Source organism: Falco punctatus (assembly GCF_963210335.1).
Source record: "Falco punctatus genome assembly, chromosome: 5".
Classification (NCBI taxonomy): Eukaryota; Metazoa; Chordata; class Aves; order Falconiformes; family Falconidae; genus Falco; species Falco punctatus.
The window spans coordinates 61,882,379-61,895,386 of NC_137584.1; the positions used below are offsets into that span (position 1 = coordinate 61,882,379).

General features: G+C 39.4%; 1 protein-coding gene and 1 long non-coding RNA gene across 3 annotated transcripts in view; one reads left to right on the plus strand and one right to left on the minus strand.

Moving 5' to 3' along the window:
• SLC35F1 (solute carrier family 35 member F1) overlaps window positions 1–13,008 on the minus strand; it is a 257,831-nt gene that overhangs the window by 78,361 nt on the left and 166,462 nt on the right. The gene's annotated exons all lie outside the window — the stretch shown is intronic.
• The window catches only part of LOC308064697, a 48,553-nt gene that overhangs the window by 18,101 nt on the left and 17,444 nt on the right, over window positions 1–13,008 (plus strand). The window contains exon 2 of the long non-coding RNA XR_013928492.1: window positions 3–12,981. This is a non-coding gene — a long non-coding RNA (uncharacterized lncRNA). The remainder of the gene's footprint in view (window positions 1–2; window positions 12,982–13,008) is intronic.

Sequence of the window (13,008 nt, forward strand, 5' to 3'; positions counted from 1 at the left end):
AGACCAAGTTTATTTCTATCACAGGGAAAGAAGTGTTACTGGCAAAGGAGAGGCACCAGGTGTCACATTTACAGATATCTCATCGAGGCTCTTAGCAGTGTCACTGTCACACCTCTGGTCTGTTCCAGCACCTGCTTTGGGCACTGCTGCAGGAAGGCGCCCAGGGAAGCCAGGGAGAAGGGGAGGGGGCTACAGCCCATGCTACACTCACCCAGCGCAATGCACCCAGCTTCACTCACTTTGTGTTTCCTGGCTTCTTCATTTGTTTGATGAATACAGGCCTTCAAATAGATACTCTAGGTACACAATGTAGTAAAACTACTCTCAGTATTGAATCAGAGCAGTGCACCTTGAAGCAAGATTGGGCCATTGCATAACGAAACTCAACAGTGGCAAGTACAGACCCTACAATTAGAAATCTGACTGTGCTACCCAGCCTTTGTCAGAATACAGTCATTCTCATTAAGAGTTAAGTGAACCAAATGGTTGATAACGGACAGGTAATTCAATACCTTGAAAGGGACTGGCACACCTATGCTGAACACCTACGATGAGAACAGTTATTGCTGCTGCGTCGCATCAGATGCTTTGTCTCTTGTTAGAGAAGTCAACTTGAAATGATAGTGGGTCAAAATTAGTGAAAGTACATGTAAACATTTCCTCCATGTAAACAGAAAAGAGTTTGGAAAGGGATAAAAAAGGAGAGGTAGCAATTTCATGTTAAAAACAAGCATGAGAAAAAAAAATGGGGAAAGGAGAAACCTCGGGAATACTTAACAGGAATAATGGGAAAGAGCACGGGCCTCATCTGAGGTTGTTAAACTTGTGCTTGAGTGATATTTTTACCTGGGGACAGGTATATATGAAAGAACATAGATGACAAGAGTGATAAAACCTACTTTAAACACTCCAGAATACTACTGAAGCCTAAACTCCTGACTAAAGTTAAGCACATGCTTAAATGGCTTGCAGAATTGAGATCAACTGATGAAATGTGATCCCAGAATATAATAACTGAAGGACAGGGAAACTTTTAAGTCTAGGCAGTCACAGAGAAATCACGTTCTTTATGCTCTTGACAGATTCCTGTACCATGTTCATTTTTGTCTTCCTAAGTACAATTCTGTGATAATAGAAAAATAAAAAGTCATGACCATGCTCAGGGTCTGGGACAACTTCCTTTCACTCAGAGAAAAGCCCCTGCATATCCATCTTTCAGGTGCCAGTGATTCAAATCACTCTTCCCAGACGGATGGTAAGCCAGGTGAAGTGACACTGGCTCAGCAGAAGGCCACCTGGTGAGGCAGTGCCCAGCACTGACTGCAGCATGGTGTCCTGTCCTGAGCTGTCTGACAGCTCAGCAGTACCACAGCAGTGATGCTCAGACTTAAGAGTCCTGTTTTCTTGGAGGGCAGATGTGGATATTCTTGTGCATCTCTGAAGAGCTTACTGTGTAGCTCTTTAGTAATTTTTAAGTAATATTTCAGTAATGTTTAAGTAATAACAGGAGATTGCTAATACTGAATATGAGCCTGTTGAGTTTCATAACTGATTGAAGTCTCTCACCTATACTGAAGTCAGATTTTATTAATTAAGCCAGATTTTAGCACTGTTATTTCTTTGAAACACAAAATAGAAGGTACTGTGTATGGAGCAACCGGGCTGACAAGTTCCTGTGTAGGGAGCAAAGTCTCTTATTGCTATACAAAAAATCAACTTCCCTTTAAACACAACAGCAGGTAAAAGTGTTTGTGTTCCACCCAATTTCTTTTGTTTCTTTGAACATATTGCCATTTTGTATTTTTCTATTTGATCTTCATTCCCCTTTTAAGGCTGGCTTATTCCTTCTTGGTAGTTTATGCTAATTTTTTACCCCATATTTTACTTGGGAAATAGTGTTTTGTTTTTGTTTTTTAAGAAGATAGTGATTGACACAGGTCATGAGGCAGTAGGGGGATTAGCTTTCTGCAGAAGTTGTATGCTCACACTGACCCCATGGTGAACCAAGCAGAGTCAAGCTTGGACAGCAGTAACTCTACAATAATGCCTGTTGATGGTGATAATTGCAGTTCTCTGGGAAAGGAGCCTATGCTTTCCTATGTGATCTCAGGGTGCATTCTTAGCCATAAATTATTAAGAAGCTGTACAGAAAGAAAACATGATAAATGGGACACTGCTGGTGCAATACTGTTACTTTCTATGTTATGGGCAACCCTGTCCATTAAAATAGACTTAATGCTGAACAGAAACAAGCAAGCTGATGTCTGTAATACAGTAATTGCCAGCATGGCATCCACTGAGACTTCATACATCTATATGTAAGAGATCTAAATGATAAAAAAAAGAATATTTTTCACTACATCTCTCCTAACATGATAATTTCAATGGCTAATTATTTTCTAACGTGTGTGCCATAGGCATCACACAAAATTTATGTTACTTCTTTCAGCCAAGACTCCCACAAACACATACGGCAAGCTTTGCACATGTTACTACATCTCATCTGCAGGCCAGGATGGGTAAGAACAAAGCTTTCAGAAACAGCTATTGATGTGGCATCCTAAAGCACTCAAAAATAAGAACATGAATACTTGCAGGTCAGTAAAAGAAAATTTTGGACACCAGTAGTAGTTGGAGGAAAAAAAAAAAAAAGGCCTGAGTGCAGGATCTGAACTTCAGCTGGGAAGTCTCAGTGTTCCTAGTCTCTCTGAGGGAGAATGAACTTCCTTTCTTTGGGAGGCCTCTATAAAGGACACATGAGAGATGTAGGACTGATCTCTCACCCTGGAGAAAGGCAGCAGGAATGAGGACCGTGATTGCCTACATTGATGTGAACTTATGGATCTGGTATTCCAACACATGGTGGGGACCACTAACTGGGAAAACAGTTATGACACAGTCTTCATAGGAGGGTGACTCCCAGTGCGAAGGCTATGCCATAAGGATACACCACCCTTCAGCAAACAGCACCTTAACCTAGTGCTGCCCAAACAGGGCCACTTGCATTGCCCTCCACGCTGCTGTCACTCAGGGACTGAGGCAAGACCCTCACCACTTCTGGGACACAACAGCAGCAAAGCAAAGGAGAAGATATCTGTTTTCTTTTGAGAGGTATTGGCTAGAGAGCTAGAGGAGAACACAGCAGGGGACACTGGCTGAAACACCTTCACATCAGGATATCAGCTAGCAGCCAGCCTGATTCCGCTCTGGCTTTGTGAGGGGACCTCCCCACAGTTGCTCCATCAGTACTTGTTTGACTGCCCATTTGGCTGATCCCAGCACTGCTGCCTAGACTTGCTGCCCGACGGTGAGGCCTCGGAGCACTGCATTGGGAAAGCACCAGCTTAAAGGGATCTTATTGAATTCAATGCAGGTACCAGTGAAGAGGAACCCTGCACCAGTCTTATTTCTACCATTTACTGTATTTCTTATTTTTGTTTGTCTTGGCCCCACCTGTAGCTGTATCTATTTAGACACATTTAGAAATGCCAGTCTGGACTTTCAGCCAGCACTTTAACACCTAAAGGGTTATTCCAACCTAATAAAATCCTCTTTTCCTCTATAGAAAACCATGATCTTTGATCTGCTCACCTGACAATAGTGACACCATAAGATACTGTAGCTGAAGTCCAGGAACAAGCCTGACGCGGAGATCAGCTTTTTTGCTGCTCTGTATCAAGACAAATAACAGACCCAGAGACTGGTTTTGCAGCTAAGGACTAATGTAATTCCTCCAGAGGTTCTGTTGTTCTCTTCTGTGCTGTGTTTCCTTAACCTGTATTAAATTCTTCAACAGACTGACTTTTTTTAATGGTGCCTGCCAGCTACCTGCTACCCGGACCAAACTTCATCTAGCAGAGCATCTCTGTACTCTGTGTGAGCATTTCATCTGTTCCCCAGCCCGTAATGACAGCATGTCATCAGTTCTGGTACCCAAAATGTGGTAAGCTTCTGAAAGTACAGAAACCTTATAAATATCCTGCATTAAACATAAGCAGTGAAACCTAGAAAATATTGTGCAGTTTTTCCCTCCACCATGTTCTTGTTATTCCCAACCTGGAACGCTATGAAAAGTGATAGCCAAGCTGGTCTCCTGTGGGACTGCAGTCTTTAATTGGGAATGGGACCGACTTCCTTCCTAGAAGTTCTTGGAGGAGAGAAAGCCCCAATTCAGCTCTTGCTTTTCCCCTGAGTGAGCCACAAAGAGAAGGGAGCCAGGCTAAACTACAATAGCTTCAATCAGCCACACACGCATGAAACAAAGGGATTTTTTTTGCTGCACAGCCAGAAGAGGAGGGGTCTGATTGGCATTCAGACTTTGCAGCATCTCACTGTGGGAGAGAGGTCTTCTGTAGTCATTACTCTCCTATGGTGCTTGTTATTGACAGCACTTTCGACTGACTCTGGCAGAGAATAAAAGTATCCCTCTCAGTAATATCATTCACTTCCCCCGCTTGCTGTTCCCCCTCTCTGTGCCTCATCCAAAGCACATGTGCAGCTGACACAGAGTGAACACGGTGACCTCCTCTGAATATGCATAAATACTAAGAATTGTCTTGTTTTTTTGCTCTGCTGCCATGGCTGACTGAAGCAATAGCTTGGCCAGCATCTTCCTTATGAAAGAATGCACTGGTTTGCAACTGTTAGCCCACAGATGGTCAACTTCTGAGTCTGGCATCCAGGCCTTGTATTTAGTCTCACAAGTAATTTAGAAAGCATATAGTTAAAACTGATGAGACATTGATGTTCAAATAATGTGCACCTGCTTTTATTTCCTTACAACAGTTTGGAGATAACATCCGTGTGCTAAGCATGGAGTAGAGGTGATTTAAGGGAAGAGAAAATTAATGTTACCAAATGACTTTTTAGAATTTAGCTTTCTAGCACTTGGCAGTCAGAGTTTGCACAACTGAAGCATACTGGATGTAAACACAGATTAAAGAACAGGCTTTATTCCCACTGGAGCTATGTAGATCCAATACTGCTGAACTTCTGTAGGTTATACACATGAAGAAGGGGGATTCACCATCACCATTCCTTTAAAATCACAATGGGGGCTCCTTGCAAGGATAAGAGTTAACATAATTAACTTTTGTTCATAATTATTGAGCACAATGTTCTTTAGTTGCTTTCTGCTTTTTAGCACTTATGTTAAAGCATGTTCTTTATCCATGAAAAGTTAAAGGCTGACTTTTTAATTTTAACAAAAATTGACTGGCATATCACTTAGACTTTAAGATCAGAATTTTCAAACATGAAACATGAAAGTGATTAAAATACCAGAAGAAACAGTACTGCAGAATACAGAGATAGGTCTGCTGGGGCTTATTTTCCCTTCTGCTAGCGATTTCTTTTCTTTTAGTGATTGACAAAGAAAATGGACAGTACCCTTGTCTGATAAGTGCATTTACACAGGATTTGCTTCAAGGATCTTACAACACAGGAATAAGACTTAAATTAACCACAGACAAAATTTTAAGAAATCGGTAATTCATTGAAGTATTTGGGAATGTCACTGTACGTTCATGATTCATGTTCTACCTTCCTTGTAGAGTTAAAATCATTCTTAATTCATCTTTATATCATCCTCTTCCCCCTTTTATCAGAAAAATTCCTGAATTTCTTCTATTAATTTAATTTGTCCTTGTATTCCTACTACTAAGCCCACACTATCTGTTGGCCACTGATCCCTTGGGTGTTCCAGCTGGAATAATGCTTCCAAGTGACTGTAATCACCAGTGCCACTGACAAAGAGAGCTGCAACAACTTCACTCTACTTGGGCCTGTGATGCTGATTGGTTGCAACAGGTCTCCTATAAACACCAGCAAATGCCCAGTTCTCAGCTGATACAAACCATTATAGCTGAATTAGGTTAAGTGTTGATTTATACTATTTAATACATACCTGTCCTGAAGTCCTAAACACAAATTCTCCTGTAAGCTGACAGAATAGTAATAAAATTTTCCTCTGCAGAAGCTTAAAAAAAATTATAAAATATCTAGGTTTCCACTATAGCCTGTTTGTCATTACTGATGAATAAAAACCTTGGCGCTTTTGTAACGAGAAGGTAGTTTAACAGAATCAAGCACAAGAATATTACAGCTCACAGCAGGGATAAAGGATCAGAGATCATCTTTGGTCAGTGTTACTGCTAATAACTGACCCATGTCCTAAAGAAATGAAAGTAATTGACTGCCAGTAACAGAAAGCAAACGAAGCAGGCAGTTGGAGAAAGGGAAGAAAAGAGGAGGGGGGAAAAGAGTATTTCTAGAGGGCTTGTGTCAGGAAATGGAGGTAAGGAATTGATCAGCACTGAGATCTTTCGTGAGCTTTCAGCAAACCTGCTACTGTCCTACAATTAGTTATATAAGGGGAAAACTCAACCAAAAAAACCCCACCCAACTTTGCTCTACTAACAGTTCAGTGAAAAAGAAGTCACTGGCACAGCTTTGCCTCAGAAAGAAATGAGGATCTGGTTCTGCAGCTGTGACCTCAAGACACTTGTCCTCTCAGAGTCAGCATTGCAAGGTCTAGATTAGATGCCTGAAGTGCTAGCCATCACTCCTGAAAGACCTGGGAGTTTGGAAAAAAGAAAAGAAAAAAACCCCAAAACAATCCCAAACCCCTAAGAAAGATAAATTAAAAGTAACAGACAAAACCTTCACAGATAGGAATGTTCATTACCAATGCTAAAAGTTACTGTAAACTTTTAATAGAGAATTCAGTACATCATCTGCTTTAACTGTTACACTGCCCTAGAAATCTCTGTGGCACAGCAATCATATAGCATTCCCTCTGCTTTGTGGCAAATAAAAAAAAAAGAAATGTGCTAGTGCTGAGTTCTGTAAATAATCCTTGGGAGTGATAAGAAATTAAATAATTCATGCTTTAGTCCATTGTTAAGTATGTAACCCAAGGGCATGCAATGTCACATCATGCATGGCTGCATAGCATGTGACTTGAAAGAACCTGCCAGCAATCAATATTTATGTTAAAATGTTATATTGTAATTCAAAAAAGTTTCAATGATTTTGCTTCGACATTGCACTCCAAGGTGCTATTTTGTTCTATCTCATGATTTAAATAATGAACAGATTTTTTTTTTTAAAGCACGAGCAACCTTAGACAAGAACAAAAAAGGATTTTGTATTGAAGACATAAAATGTCTAAATTTTTAAGAGTATTTGGGATTGAAGAAAACCTTTAAAGTGTTGTGATTGTTGACTTGAGCAAGCATTTTAAAACACAAAGTATTTTTAAAAATTAAAGGCTTCCACATTTAAGAAACAAGAATTTCACTTTGAAAAATGTTGAAAATGTATTCTTGGACTTGTAAAGAATTACAATGAGAAATGTTTGAGAAAAATGACAAATCCCTAAAACACCACTGCTGCCAGCCAGTATTTTCTTTGTAAAACACTGCTTGTACAAACTGATCCCTTAGTTCTACTTACAGCATTTGGTATTTCCCCCAACGTATGGTTTCCGGCATCAATTAATTTTGCTTCTACTGGAACCTCCATTAAAACCTGAACCCAAGCACTCACTTCATACAGTGAAACCTGACAATATGGCTTACACGTATCCTAAAAGTTAAAGCCTGTCATTCAGCCAAAATACATACAAAATGTATTATTGTTAGAACTCCCATGTATTTTTGTTTGATTTTTTTTAAGGTCAGTTGCATGGTATTTGAGAAGTTAAGGCTGAAAAATCTGGTACCATAGAGACAATAGAAATATAAATCCTGTTTCCCCAGGCTATAAATAAGAGTTACTGCATAAATGAATTATACCTTGAAGTTTGTAAAAGAAACAGAAAGAAGCATTGCCTTCCTAGAAAACATGATCTTTGAGAACACTGGGGATGATCACTACCATATCATTAAACTTTCTTCCAGTAAGAACTTTTTCAGGGGAAATAACTCTATTCAAACCTAAATACCTTTCAACTGAGATAAACCTGAAGTTCAGAGTTTGTTTTTCAATTCATGTTTTAATTAAAGAACATGGTGAAATAGAGAGAAGTGAAAAACAATTTGTAGGTATATAAATAAAATTTGAAATGTGATCTAATAAACCATATAAACCAAGCAGATCTATAAAATACTACTTCTCCTATACAGCTGCAAAAGCAATTTTGGCTTTCACCAGAAGGAGATGAAGGAGCTGCTATTTAAGGCAACACCTGCTTATATCTTCAATGCATTTTTCATTTGAATTATTTCTAGTCACTGCTGATTGTATTCAAAAGCACAGAGAAGTAAATTAAATAGGTGAACTGAAGTAACTCAGCTTCCAAAAATCAGTATGTGCAAATTGTTCTTGTAATTAGTGTTAACTGCAAAAAAACTGAAGGGTTGGCTGAAGGTGATTTTTAAATCAAGGGTCAAGACTATTTGTTACCCAATGGAAAAACAATCCTTATAGGGTAACACTTCTACAATGAACGTGACTAAACCCAAACTCTGAGTAACCCCTGTCAACAGAGCAGCTACAGAAAACTAGTATCAATAAATGATCAGCACAGCTTTTAATGAAAATGTTAGCAAAAAACCAAATTTAAGGCTTTTTTTTTTTTTTTTGTTACCTAAAAAGGATAGTTTTCTCTGCTGAACAGGTGATAATTGGACCTGCCATTAGAAGGTGAAGGCTGCATTTCGGTAAAGGATGCATGAAACCTAGCCTACTCACAGCCTTGGGACTCTTCCCTGCTTCCACACACTGCATGATCCCGCTCACACATATACCAAATAGAAGACGAAACTTCTTCCTGATAAGAATAACCTTAGCTGATCCCAGACTTCAGGAGTGAAGAAAAGTGCAAGCAACACGAAAGACAGAGCAATACTGAATTTGACATGGGATGCTTATCTTGCAAGGAAGGCATCTTCTTCCCGTCTTCCAATGCTGGGAAGCAGCAGATGTAGCTACAAACTTCTGGGAAACTCTTTTAATGTGAAAGCTTCTGGATTCAAACCTGTGCTGCAGTAAAGCCCTTTTATTGAACACTACTGTGCCTATAGTTCCAGTTTCTTTGTCACAGAAGTACTTTTGACTTTTATTACAAAAACAAATGCACTTTTTAAACTTCTAGTATTTATCTGTTGATAGGTAATACTTCTTAGGTGCCTATGATCTAAATTTTAGATGGGGATAGCAATGTTTATTGCTTGCAGCTCAGAGAGCCTTAATTGATGGGACAGCTGTGAATGGAAACCTATCCACAGAAACTTACGCCTAGTTGAGCTAAGAATGTCCAATGATCCACTACACAGACAAGCAGAAAATGCTTTTTTCTCTGTGCTCATAAAAATTCATAGTATATTAAGCAGCTATTCTACAACCAAACTCCAAAAAGAAGCTGCCAAATGGCAAAACAGTAATAATCCTACTAAAGTTTCAGAATATTATTTGCAATGCAAATATGGATGAACTGAAAGTCAAGAGCAACTGCCTCCTGGAGCCTGTCGCTTCCTCTTTGTAACTGCATCGCATCTGGTGCAATTACAGCAATTGCTTTCATAGAATACCTGTCTGAGCATCATAGAGTTTTAATAAGCATTTGTCTTGGAAAACTTAAATGGGCCACTTTGGTTTGCTCTGCTTTTGTACTGCTTTTTATCTCTCAGCTTAGAGTATCTGCACCACATTACAAGCTCACATACAGAACTGACTGGCTCATTCTCAGCCACAATTTGTTGACTTTTGTATTGGAGCACACAAGGAAACTTCCACAAGTGCCTAAAAACAATTAGGGTATTGGCTATATCAGCAGGCCCTGAGGAGTTACAAGATATCTTAGCATGAGACCAATTTCTGGATGCTTAAGTAGTAATGAACCAGCAATTGTACAGAAAAATGGACAATTTAAAAATATTTAAGCTTTTGGAGCATGCCTCAAAATAAGAAAGTTTCTGTCATGTTTTCCAAGCAGCAGAGTACTCTATCATTCAAGAATAGGTTTGTTTCTCAAGAAGTGCTAAAAATCGCTTTAAAATTAAATGTTCCCGTGTAAAAGCCAAAAAGCAGGACTATATTAAGCTTGAAAACAGCAGGGTACTTAATCCTCCATCCAGCATAAAACCAATACTCCATAAGAGCTAGGAAACTCTAGGTAATAGAGATGAAGGCCAAAATTTGATCTTTAGACAAGCTGTCAAAAAAAATCTCATTAAATCCACAAGCACTGAAAGAGCATGAACAGTAGACATCATGGTAGAGGCAGAAATGGTGCTAACTGCAAGCATCCAGCAAATGCACTGAAGTCAAAATTCAACTTTTCTTTACAAATGCTACTGTGATAACAGATGATGATGTTCAGAAGACCAGTAGCACTGTAGAAAAAAATACTTTTGAATTTGGCTTTCTAATTTTTTGATGCAAGTAGCAAATCATGCTGAAGAGATGATGCTCTTAAGAAACATGTACCAGCAGTTTCACACACCCAAACAAAATCAAACAGATTGGTGGGTTCTAAAAGGCCCTCAAGGATAGAAGATATCAGGCACAAGGAGTATCACGAAAGCATTTATGCAACTAAGCAATAACTTCAGAAGTAAGATATCTGAAAAATAGTGACTATGATCTTTGATATTAATATTTATCACAACCTTGTGCAAAATACTGTAAAGACGGTGCTCTTAAATATAACAGAAATTGAAATCTCACACATATCTGAGTTTTTTTCTGGGAGATTTAGAAGCAGTCCTGAGGGAACTATGTTGGAAACTGCTAAATAAATGGCCAAAGATGAAAGTCAGCTGCTTGTTTCTTCAGAGTCCTGGCTTCCTAACTTTATTCAAATAAAAGTTTTAAGAAAGTTCTTGTTGGAATTTCCAGTGTACTAGGTAGAAGAACTTGGCTGTTAGTGGCAAACATGGCTTCAGCTCAAAAGGATTAAACAAAAAAAAGTATTAGAAATAGTCCAGATATTGAGACAGTCTCCTCAATGTGGGTAAATGAAATTTACTGCCTAAACACGAGTTTTGTGTTTAAGGCCATCTCACCTTGTGAGAGCTGTGGTCAAGAGCAGAAAAGGCCCTGGGTGCTTAGGAAGGCTCCAAGGGAGCTTACCTTGGCTCTTTCATTTCCACCCCTCAACTGAGGGTGCCCTCGGAGTGGAGCAGCCCGTAGATACAGCCAGCAGCCAGCCAGCTCCCAGGGGGCAGTGGAGCCGCCTTCCCTTGGCCTGTCCTTGGGTGAGGGAGCCCTTGTCCCCTGGGGCAGGGATGCAGAAAACAGCATCTGAAACTGCAGCTTGGCTCTGCCCTAACAGGGCTTGTACAAAAGGGGTCCCGCTACTGCCCAAACTGCAGCGGGGGGTGCTATCAGATCCAGTGTAACAGACTGGGTCATTTACCGCCACTTGCCTTCCAGCTTTGTTAAAACATGCCTTTAATTTCCTTTCAAATTGAGTAATCAGTATTAAAGTCTTTTTCCTCCCTAAAGTATTTAGATTATTAATGTGGAAAGAATGCCCAAGACTGATACACAGTCATTCCAGGCCACTTAATTAAATTTAATTTTATTCAGGTTGGAGTATTGACCAATTCGCTAGCAGTTAGCTCCTGGCCTGTTTCGAATACCTGCTCACTTGCACAGTGAATCTTCTTTTGGCTATTAACACTACAAGGAAATAACCCATTTTGGTTTTGTGAACACCCTGTTCTCACCAGAGTTAAACAACAGAATTGATGTTGGACCAGCTGACTTGCACTAGAGATCCAGAAACAGCATGAAACATCATTAGATGATGGTGTAGCCCAACTGGGAAGGATGCTAGAGATGCAGAGTGATGCACAACGGGAGTAGCCATCCAGACTCCTCTCCACAGGACACAAAACCAACCTAGAAACATGCTGCAGAGCCAAGTGGACTATGCTTTCCTTAACTGTGGGAGATTTCTCCTTTCTGCTCACAAAGGTACTGTAAATTACAAACAAGTTGCATCTTCTTTTCTCCAAAATATTGTCCTCTTCATAGGCTAATATTAATTCCATAAACCAGCATGAAACACAAGGCAATAAGAAGCTGATTTGAATAATCTGCTGTTGAAAACACCGTAACACTACAAGAAGCAGCACATTGATTTGCAGAAATAGTCCCCAAACTCTTTGAATCCAGTTCTTTCTTGGTATTTATTGCCTAATTTACACCTGTATTAGCAGAGAAGTTAGTGGAGTCAGATTGGAGAAAGTGAGAGAGGAACGGGAATTTTACGACCTTAGTTTCCATTACAGAACCCTCTAAGGAGAGCATGGAAGAAGTACCCACAGGAGAGGAAATCTGTAGGATACCCTACTTTTGTTCACTAGAGAGACTAAAATGCTTAGGTTTATACAGTGCCCTTAAGCATTATTACTTATTACCATTTATGTGATTACAAGCTGTGTTCACAGCAATAAAATAAGGCTAAGCTTGGGTGGTATTAATAGCCCAACTAATTACACTGCTATAAAAGGTTTATGGGTGGTATAAATTTCAATATTATTACTACCATGCCATGACACTGGCTTTGTCTAAAGAAAGGCGTTACAAAGCCAATCTCCATGTGTTTTATTTTTGCTCTAATTCATAAATAATTAGTGAAGATAATAGGATATAGGAACATTCCCACCTGGCTGTAGGGCTGACTTAAGTCATGTCTAATCCTGCAGTTACAGTAGAAAAGCATTATCACTCTGGATTCTGTTTAGAGATTGAAAAGATCAAAAGGTTTTTTTCTTATTTCTATGGTCATTTAAAATTCCAGAAGTGTTCCTTCAGCTATGCCCAACCTTGTCAGACATCAAGAGCAATCTGAGATATTCAACAGGAAAATTAAAAATTCTCTAATCTTCTACTTTCTGAATTTGTTCATATTAATAAAGAGACATGACCCTACTTTTATCTAGACTCAGAAATGGCAGAAGATCCATTTAGGCAGGATACACACCAGCTTTAATGATATTGCTTTGTAGAACCCTTCACAAGCTCTAGGTGATATTACAGATAAATTCAGAAGTT